General features: G+C 42.9%; 1 long non-coding RNA gene across 1 annotated transcript; it reads left to right on the forward strand.

Annotated features, from left to right (window-relative positions):
- Nucleotides 1-1,213: 1,213 nt before the first annotated feature.
- LOC121637824 lies at nt 1,214-1,585 on the forward strand. Its single transcript, XR_006009955.1, has 3 exons — nt 1,214-1,277; nt 1,401-1,445; nt 1,544-1,585. It is a non-coding gene; the product is annotated as an uncharacterized LOC121637824 (long non-coding RNA).
- The last annotated feature ends 8,374 nt before the right edge of the window (nt 1,586-9,959 follow it).

Here is a 9,959-nt window from a genome sequence, read left to right on the forward strand (position 1 = left end):
TACCCTAAAGTCAGCAGCCCAGGAAACAAACAAGCCGAAAGTGCGTGAAGACAAGAATCCCGACTGATACACCAGAAAAGCCAGCAATCGGACGTGCCTATGAAAAGAGGAAAAAAAACCAGAAAGGCAAAACAGAAAGAAACACCAAAGAGCTAGAAACCCAGACGAAAATTGCAGTTGAAAGCAGATCTGAGGAGAGTGATGTTGCCATCCCATTTGATGACACTTCTGAGCATGAGAGCGATGAAAAAAGTGAGTGATTGCTGGACAATCTTGTCTATCTCTACAGGAGAGTAGCCAATGAGATTATTTTTTCTATTTGTCCCAGGCTCTTATTGTGTTTTAGAGTTTCCTCTGCATTGAAAACTGACATGTACTGCAATACTTCGATGTTGTCCGGCAGTCTCACCCTCAACTCGTTAGTGAGGGAGATGGCGAAGGCTACACACGCTTTCAAACATTATTCTTCTCCTCAGGTACGGTGTACATTTTAGGATATCCTCGTAGTCAGAGTCAGGTGTCAGGTATCAGGAAAAAGTTGTCAGAATGACAGCCATGTCACTAAAATGCGACAACGCTGCACCATACATCACACAGTCCGCGACGAAGGCCAGCCCAACGTCTCAACCACGGGAAATGGTAAGACTGCCTGTTGCTCATTTTGATAAAACTTGACAAAAACTAAACAAACGTATGCATAGCACTGTAATAGCATGTAAATGCATATGAATGTTTTTAAAATACGTTGTTTGCTCTGTAACTTTATTTAGTTTCAGTGATAGTCAGCAGAAAGGTTTAAACACTGCACTCTGAGATTCATGCAGAATGAATGGGGGACCCGCTACGATAATAATGATAATAGCATGGATCGAAAATATGTGCATGCATTACGATTAAACACGCCAATCTGATTAGAGATATACGCCGAATGAATGGGGACCATGTAATGATTACGACTAAAGCTACGATAAAAGCAATAACTGTAGGAATCGTTGGCTGTAAATAACCACATGTAGAGTCAAATAGATGATTTCACAGTGGCATTAATTTATTTAGCTAATAATTCATTGTCAACTACCTATTTCAGAAAATGGAAAAAATAAAACGCTACGAGGAGCTGAGGAGAGAGCTTGACAATGGTAACATTTCTTATCCATCAACAACACCACATTTGTTTAATATTATCACCGCAATGTAAATCATTCTTTCAGGCGAAATCACCCAGGAAGGTTTTGACGCCAGAGTCAAAACCCTGCTGTCCAGCGCACAGAGAGAGGGTAAGCTGTCAACTAACCATGTTGACAACATGGACTGTTGAATTGTCATCAGTTATTTAAAAACAAGCAAACAAAAAAAATGTCCCATTTGTCTTCAAGAGTTAATCAATATTCATTGAACAGGGACAGCACAAGTCTTCAAAGCAGACACATCAACTGAGAGCAGAGGTATGCTCAATAATATAATATATGCCCAAAGACGAAATCACAAATGTAATTGTATTGGTCAATGTTGATCCTTCACAAACCTATAACCTTTTTTTAAGATGCAATGATAGCATCACTGTTTCAAAAAGGACTCAAACAGAGAAATTCTTGGCCTGCTGATGTCAAATGGACTGAAAATCAGGTCAGTAAAGAGACACAATGTTTGCATAATAAAGGTATTGTAGCAGTTTTTTTTTTATTTATGACAACTTACCTTTTGTATTGCTGTTGATATGTCATCTTAAAGTGCGAGACACCTAAGACGGCTTTTGAAAGAGCTTGGGCTAAGACGAAGAGGTCTTCAGCGTCCTTTTTTTGAAATTCAGAAAGCTGTAGAGGTAAACCATTATTTTGCTTGGTCTATAATTATGTCTTTGTACAGCTTGTGGTTTAACACCCATGCACTCATAATGTTCAAACACTGGGTAACATAATGGGATGATAAATATGGTAGTATTAACTGGAGACTTCAATACGCTGAACCGGCATTGTCCTCTTTTTCAGAGTGAGATGAAAAAGGGCAGCCCTGATCAAGGCAATACTGCAGCGTGTCCGTGATGTCAGGGGAATACAGCCCTGCTACAGGTTGGAGTCAGTGTATTTTGTTTTTCTTTCCATGCACTGTGTATTTTTTGGGAGGTAAAGAATGATTTTACAGTTATTGCATCCAAAATTAGTCATAAGGATTTTCTTTAAATCTATTACATCCTTTCACCATGCCATGACTGAGATAGTCAGGTTCAAAGGTTTTGCCAACTCTGATGATTAACATCAATTTTATTTAAAACTTGTGTGTTTGGATCAGCAACATTATTTTGTTACACATAATACTTCATGGACACAAGTTCCGTTTCAATAGGGATATGAGGTTTATTGAACTGACTGAACATGTGTTTGGGCACCACAACAGGAAAAAGTACTTTTTGGTTCATCCTTCTTTTGCAGAAGAGTTGCATCTATGTCTCCTTGACTTTAACATTAACTACCAGAGCTAGCAACACAGCCCCACGTAACAAAGATGCAACTGACAAATACAAAGCCTTGATTTATTACTCCTGGTTTTTGAAGAGGGGATGTTGCAGATGCCATGAGGAATCTGGATGCCAGTGGTCTTCGAAGAAGAAAAAAATCCTACGTAGGAACTACATTAGCCCAAATGACACTTGGCACATTGATGGTATGTGTTGGGACTTTAAAAGGAGAACATTTAATGGCAAACATGTTAACTATTTCATTCATTGTGGTTGATGTAGTCGATTCACACATGTTTTACCCCTTTAATTCCCTTGTGTAGCTTTATCTTGGCATCTATACTGAGAACCTGGTTGCAGTGCATGCTTACAAAAATTAAATACCCTATTTTGCTGCCTGTAGGAAACTGAATTTGGGATATTTTTTATCTTGTTTTCCCTTAGGTTATACATTTTTAAGGTCATAACAAATTATATTATGCCCATCTGTTGTATTTTAAATGTAATTTTATACATTTCTGTTGTCTTGATGGTTCCAAACAGGTAATAACAAGCTTAAGTTCTTTGGACTGTGGATCCACTTTTGTATTGATGGGTATGATTTGCAATGCTTTGTACTGTTTAATGAAAAGGATACTGAATATTTGTTTACCCTTATTTGAGGCTTTCATTATAGTTTGCCTTGCATTAGTTGTGTCCTATGTGAGAATTTGATCAAATTTCACAGTCGGAGAGGTCTGAATATCTTCTGTTAATTCAGATTTTCAAGAAAAGTGATTTGGTTGAATCTAACAGGAGACCAGCATTTGTCGGAAGATATTTCTATGATGCCGTTGTGGAACGGGGGTATGCACCTTAAAACCTAGAATTTATCAAATTTCTCTCCACATACACTGGTCTGCACCACTGGGAGGTTGCACGATAGTTAACTCTTTCTTGCTGAACAAAAGACAGTTACCATTTCTTTTATATTGACATCTAAGTGTTGAAGTGTTGGACCATTTTGGTATTGTAGTACTTAGTGTTATGGCATGAAATCAAATGTGAAAGGTTTAGGCTCCCTTGTAACTATGACGATTTGAAGGCATGTAACTTTAAAAAAATTATTATTTGCACAGGAAAAGCTTTTTGAGGTGGGAAACTGCAAGTTAACTTTGTGACACTTCTCTGAAGAGAGGCAGCAAAGTAGGGCTGCTCGATTATGGGAAAAATGATAATCACGATTATTTTGATTGAAATTGAGATCTCGATTATTTAACACGATTAGAGATATAGAAATGGGGGGTCAGTGTGACATTTGAAGCTTGTCTTTGGTAATACAGACTAGTTTCTTTCCACCAGGTCCCCATAACTATTGTTTGTCTCAGACCAGCAGCTACGTTCTGCCCGGTGTGATCTGGAAAAAATTAGTCTGAAGACATTTCGTTTTCACGGTGAAATCCGCGTCAATAAAATGTAGCGCAACATTAATATACGGCACTATGGTGCAGCTTGACCACAGGTCCGCAGCGGTGGTGACACATTGGACTGTAGCCACGTCCTTCACCACACATATCATCCAGGGCAGGGAGACCCTCCGCTATGCCGTTTGTCCAACGTGTTGATGAGTTTCTTAAATCCCGAGCTGTTCACTGTGTTAACTGAGAAAAATTCTGTTTGTTTATAACGTTTATCTCTCTGTGTATCTGGATTATTTAGTTGCGACCCACAAAAGCTGAACATTTTTCTGTGTTCTTGTCGCGTCGCAAGCCCCCGTGTGCACGTCTGCATGAACTAGCGCAACATTTTACATGCACGAATGTCGCCCGTCGCTTGGCTGGAGGAGGGCAGCGATTTCCGCCTCATCGCGCAAGTTCGATAGAAAAGTAGCGACATCGCCTCCCATGTGTCCTGCCCATAACTGGGGAGGTGTTTGCAACTCAGGCTGAATAAAACTAAAGCGGTCAGGGCTGTGGGAGGAGTCTGCAGCAGAGCGCTGCAATGCCAGCTGTGCTCCATTTGCAACTGAAAACAGCACAAGAGGAAACTGCGAAGGACAAAAATAATCGGATCCTTTCATTTTTATGATCGTTGAAAACCCAGATCGTAATTGCGATTAAAATTCGATTAATGGCCCAGCCCTACAGCAAAGGATCCTAAAAGCAACTCTATAGTGATCGAACAACAAAGACTCATCACCATTTTGGTTTAGGGGGAGGCTACAAAAAATATCTCGATTATCAGTTGTTACTTTTCATTGTGAGTCAGGAAAATGCTTCTTCTGTGCCACTTAGCTGCTTTTTACTGAAACTTCTCAGAACTGCAAAAAGATTGAAAAAGACACCATCTGCATCAAGGTGATCTTGCTAGACTTTGGAGGTGTTCTGTGGATGGTTGTATACATTCGCCATCTTTCACATATATCAGTCCAGTATTAGCCTTGGCCTGTCACATCTGGCCTTAGCTACAACAATACCACTGACCCTTTGGCCTTTTATTTCCTGATCTTCTAAGATAACCTTTACAGGCCTTCCATAGAGAATTTCAACTTAAAATTAAAGCTGCAAGCAGCGTTGGAGGCCCTCGCACCTCTGGCGCCGCTTCGGCCTATTGCACCGCCCCATCACCTAGCAACCTCCCTCATGCAGCACGGCCCCTCTCGCCCACAGCCATATTCCCATTCTTCCAGAGTTTATCTCCGTCAACAGGCGATTTTCCGCATGAGAGGATCAACTTGCACCTCAGCCTGTCCAGTGATGACATCTGAAGTGTTCATGACCATGTTTCTTACAAACTGTTTTGAATTCCCACAAACTGGAGCATGATTTCATCAAGAGGAAAATTCCACGTGGCCACTAGGTGGTGGTAAAGTTGTTTTAATGCAGGACCATGTTGAGGATGGAACTCTAATGAGAACAGGAAAATATTAGCTCAATTGGTCAACTGACAGCAGGGTTAGTGCCACTTCCTGTATAATGGCGAATGATATAACCATCACAAGAAGCCATGTTGATCATGATGTTGCAAGAAGTCAGTCATATTTTCAACCATGAGTTCATGAAGGATGATATTAATGAGTTTGAATCAGTTTTACAGGTATTAAAGGGTTAAAATGGAGGGACGTCCTGTTCCCAGGGGGCGGGGCGGGGCTATGGCGTGGACAACATCACGAAATATAGAGGCTTCTTTGCTTGTCCTGGCATGTAATATAAATATGCCACATTTCATGAATGTCAGTCAAAGCAGTGGTTGGGGCTCATAGATTAAATATTTATAGGGGGCGCTATCGAGCCACATAACCAGCATATGTCTATTTGAATCAGCTCCAGGCCTGACCACTGTCCTCCCTGCCAAGTTTGGTGGAGATCAGGAATACATTGGGTGAGTTACAAGTACTTCCTCTTTCATGGCGGTGGACGCCATTTGCCATGTTTTGCTTGGCAAAGGAACTTGAGGGTTTTTGTCTGTAGTATAATCAAAGAGTTTGACCTTATCTGAAGCACTTCTGAGTGTGTGAGATTCATTCCCAAAGACAGGGTCCCCGGTGTCTAAAAAATTCACTTCCTGTTTCAAGTGGGCGGGGCTTAGGCCAAGACCAGAAGTAGTTGTATGTATCTGTTCAGGAGCAGACCCTGATTTATCACTGTAAGTGTGATGGTGATTGGATGAAAATTGAGGGATTTATACTGATTAATGATGTCCTGGCGTCTTATCCAAGCTCGTCATGGCGCCATCGTCTCGCCATGCAGCGCTGAGCAATGTCCAGGTGACAACTTCTGGACATGTAGATGTGGTCAGCATGGAACTGAAGTGAAACATGGGCAGATTGGTGCAGACTGAGTGTTGTTTGTCAGAAATATTGGATTCCATGCTTGATGGCGAAACATCAAAACTTGACGAGGCGCCGCCGCTGAACGCCACCTCCTATTAGAAAATTTTCAATAACTTTTAACCACACATGCCTCTGGAGTGTTCAGACTGAGTTTGAGGTAAATACGATAAAATCTGTAGGAGGAGTTCGTTCAAATGCAAGGCAAAGAAACATGCAAAAATGACCCCAAAAATGACACTTTTTTCAAAATGGCCGACTTCCTGTTGAAGTTATCATATAGGTCCAAGAGGCTTTTTTGTACATCCTTCCAAGTTCTATCAACATACTGCATTTCAGCCATATCGCTCAATGTAGTGGGCAGTTATGATCAATTAAATATTTGTAGGGGGCGCTAGAGAGCCATATTGCAATTTTTCCAGCATATGTCAATGTTCTATTCTATTCTATTCTACAGTCATTTAGCAGACGCTTTTATCCAAAGCGACTTACATTTGAGAGGAAGAACAACACAAGCATGAATTCAAACAAGATGGGACGTCATAATTAAGTGATAGTCAGACCGCTTTTGAGTCCAGTTGGACCCAGGTGCTGTCATGTAGTGCTAGTGCAGTGCATATAATTTTTTTTTTTTTTTTTTTTTTTTTTAGTCATTTTATTTAAGTACAGGATCACGATTTCATCACACAATATCAAGTAGGTCATAAGTGCATGATTTCATCACATAATATCAACTTGGGCATAAGTGCATGATTTCATCACACAATATCATCTTGGGCATAAGTGCACACAGCTTCTTCAGTACTTGGTTGAGCCAAAAAGCTGGACAAATCTTTCTGACTCATTTAGTTAAGCTAAATGTGGAAATGCTCCTTAAACAACTGAGTCTTTAGCTTGGTCTTAAAAGTGGATACGGACTCTGCGGATCGGACGGAGTTTGGTAGATCGTTCCACCACCGGGGAACAACAGAGGAGAAGAGTCTAGCTACTGATTTTGCGCCATGTTGTGGTGGGAGCACTAGGCGTCTTTCACTGGTAGAGCGTAAGTTTCGAGAGGGAGTGTAGCTCTGGATTAAGCAGTGAAGGTAGACCGGAGCCGTTTGGGTTATTGTTTTGTAAGCCAGAAGCAGAGCTTTGAATTTGATGCGTGCTGCAACTGGAAGCCAGTGAAGAGCAATTAGCAGCGGAGTGACATGAGCTCTTTTGGGCTGGTTGAAGACCAGACGTGCTGCTGCGTTCTGGATCATCTGCAGAGGTTTAACTGAGCATGCAGGCAGGCCAGCCAGTAAGGAGTTGCAGTAGTCAATGCGTGAAATGACCAGAGCCTGGACCAGGAGCTGGGTCGTGTGTTCAGTCAGGTAGGGTCTGATCCTCCTGATGTTGTAGAGAGCAAATCGGCAAGATCGGGAAACCGAGGCAACATGGTCCTTAAAGGTCAGCTGGTTGTCTACCATGACACCAAGATTCCTGGTAGAAGATGTAGGCACTAGTGTGATTGAGTCAAGCTGCACACTTATCTGTGGTGGTAAAGAAGGACTGGCTGGGAAGACAATAAGCTCAGTCTTGGACAGATTTAGCTGAAGGTGGCGATCCTTCATCCATGCAGAGATATCAGCAAGGCATGCTGATATTCGCATTGAGACGGTTGTGTCATCAGGTGGGAAAGAAAGGAAAAGCTGAGTGTCATCTGCATAGCAGTGGTAGGAGAAACCATGAGAGCTAATGACTGCACCGAGTGAGGAGGTGTATAGGGAAAAGAGAAGAGGGCCGAGCACCGAGCCCTGAGGCACCCCTGTTGTCAGCCCATGTGATCTGGACACGCCCCCTCGCCAAGATACTTTGAATGATCTCCCTGTGAGGTAGGATGTAAACCACGAGAGGACAGATCCTGAGATGCCAAGCTCTAAGAGTTTGGAGAACAGTATATGATGGTTGACAGTGTCAAAGGCAGCCGACAGGTCCAGCAGTATAAGGACTGAGGATTGACCGGTGGATCTGGCAAGCCGTAGGGAATCAGTAACTGACAGGAGAGCAGTTTCAGTAGAGTGACCTTGCCTATATCCAGATTGATATGGATCTAACAGGTTGTTGTCTTGGAGGAACTGTGAGACCTGACTGAAGACGGCACGCTCTAGTAATTTAGACATGAATGGAAGCAGTGAGACCGGCCGGTAGTTTTCAACCTGGGCTGGGTTGAGTGTGGGTTTCTTCAGCAGTGGGGTAACCCGAGCTTGCTTGAAGGCAGAAGGAAAGACACCGGACTTAAGAGAGGAGTTGATAATATGAGTTACTGCAGATTTGACTGTAGGTAAAATGCTCTGCAGGATGTCAGAGGGAACAGGATCAAGAGGACAGGTTGTGGGTTTTGAGCTGACTAGAAGTTTAGAGACTTCGTCCTCATTTAGAGAGCGGAAGGAGCATAGTGAGGTACCAGTAGCTGGTTTGGTAAGGCTGAGTTGGTCAGGCTCAGTGAATTGGTTACTGATGGTAGCAACCTTTTCAGTGAAGTAGGAAGCAAACATTTCTGCAGTCAGCACAGTGGGAGGCTGAGCAGGTGGTGGAGATAGAAGAGAGTTAAACGCCATGAACAGTTGTCGTGTGTTGGGAGCATTGCGGATCTTGTTCTGATAAAAGGTTATCTTGGCCGCCTTTAGGCTGGATGTGAAAGTTACAAGTTTTTGCTGGTACTCAGACAAGTCAGTGTGCTCTTTTGATTTGCGCCACTTTCTTTCAGCCGCCCTGAGTCCGGTTCTGTGATCCCTTAGAGCCTCTGTGAGCCATGGACTGGGAGGGTTTTGTCTGGCTGGTTTTGACACCAGAGGACAGAGTTTGTCCAGAGAGGAGGCGAGAGAGGAGCAGAGTGTTTCTGTAGCCTCATTAACAGACAGTAAGGAGAAGTCTGAGTGGGAAGGGAGGGTAGAGTAGACCTCATCAGACAGCTGTGTAGGTCTGAGGGATCTCAAGTTTCTGCGGTAGGACACCATTTTTGGAGCCGCTTGATTGACATGAGGAAGGAAGACAGAGAATTTAACCAGGAAGTGGTCAGAGAGGTGCAGCGGGGTGACGGACAGGTTAGCTGTGGAGCAGTTTCTGGTCAGCACCAAGTCAAGAGTATTACCAGCTTTGTGTGTTGGAGGAGTCTGTACCAGTTTGAGATTGAAAGAGTAGATAAGAGCCAGAAAGTCAGTTGCCTGTGGTTTGTCAATGTGAATGTTCATGTCTCCCATGACAATTAGTGGTGTGCCATCATCAGGAATGTCAGAGAGAATCATGTCCATTTCAGAGACAAACTCAGCTATACTGCCACCCGGAGGGCGGTAAATGACCAGAATGTATGCAGTGATGGGTGTAGAGACCTTTACTGCGTGATACTCAAGTGATGAGCAGTTAGCCATAGGACGGACAGAAGTTAAGTTCCACTTAATGTGGCTGAGTTCCCAGCCTGACTGTGGTCCTTCCTGCCAAGTTTGGTGGAGATCAGGAGTACATTGGGTCAGTTACAAGTACTTCCTGTTTCATGGCGGTGGACGCCATTCGCCATGTTTTGCTTGAGGAACGAACTTGAGTTTTGTTTTCTGTAATATCATGAAAGGGTTTGAACTGATCTCTAGCACTTCTGAGTGTGTGAGGTTAATCCCTGACGAGAGGGAACCCGCTGCAGGAAAAAGGCACTTCCTGTTTCAAGTGGGCGGGGCT

This window comes from Melanotaenia boesemani, chromosome 4 (assembly GCF_017639745.1).
Source record: "Melanotaenia boesemani isolate fMelBoe1 chromosome 4, fMelBoe1.pri, whole genome shotgun sequence".
NCBI lineage: Eukaryota > Metazoa > Chordata > Actinopteri > Atheriniformes > Melanotaeniidae > Melanotaenia > Melanotaenia boesemani.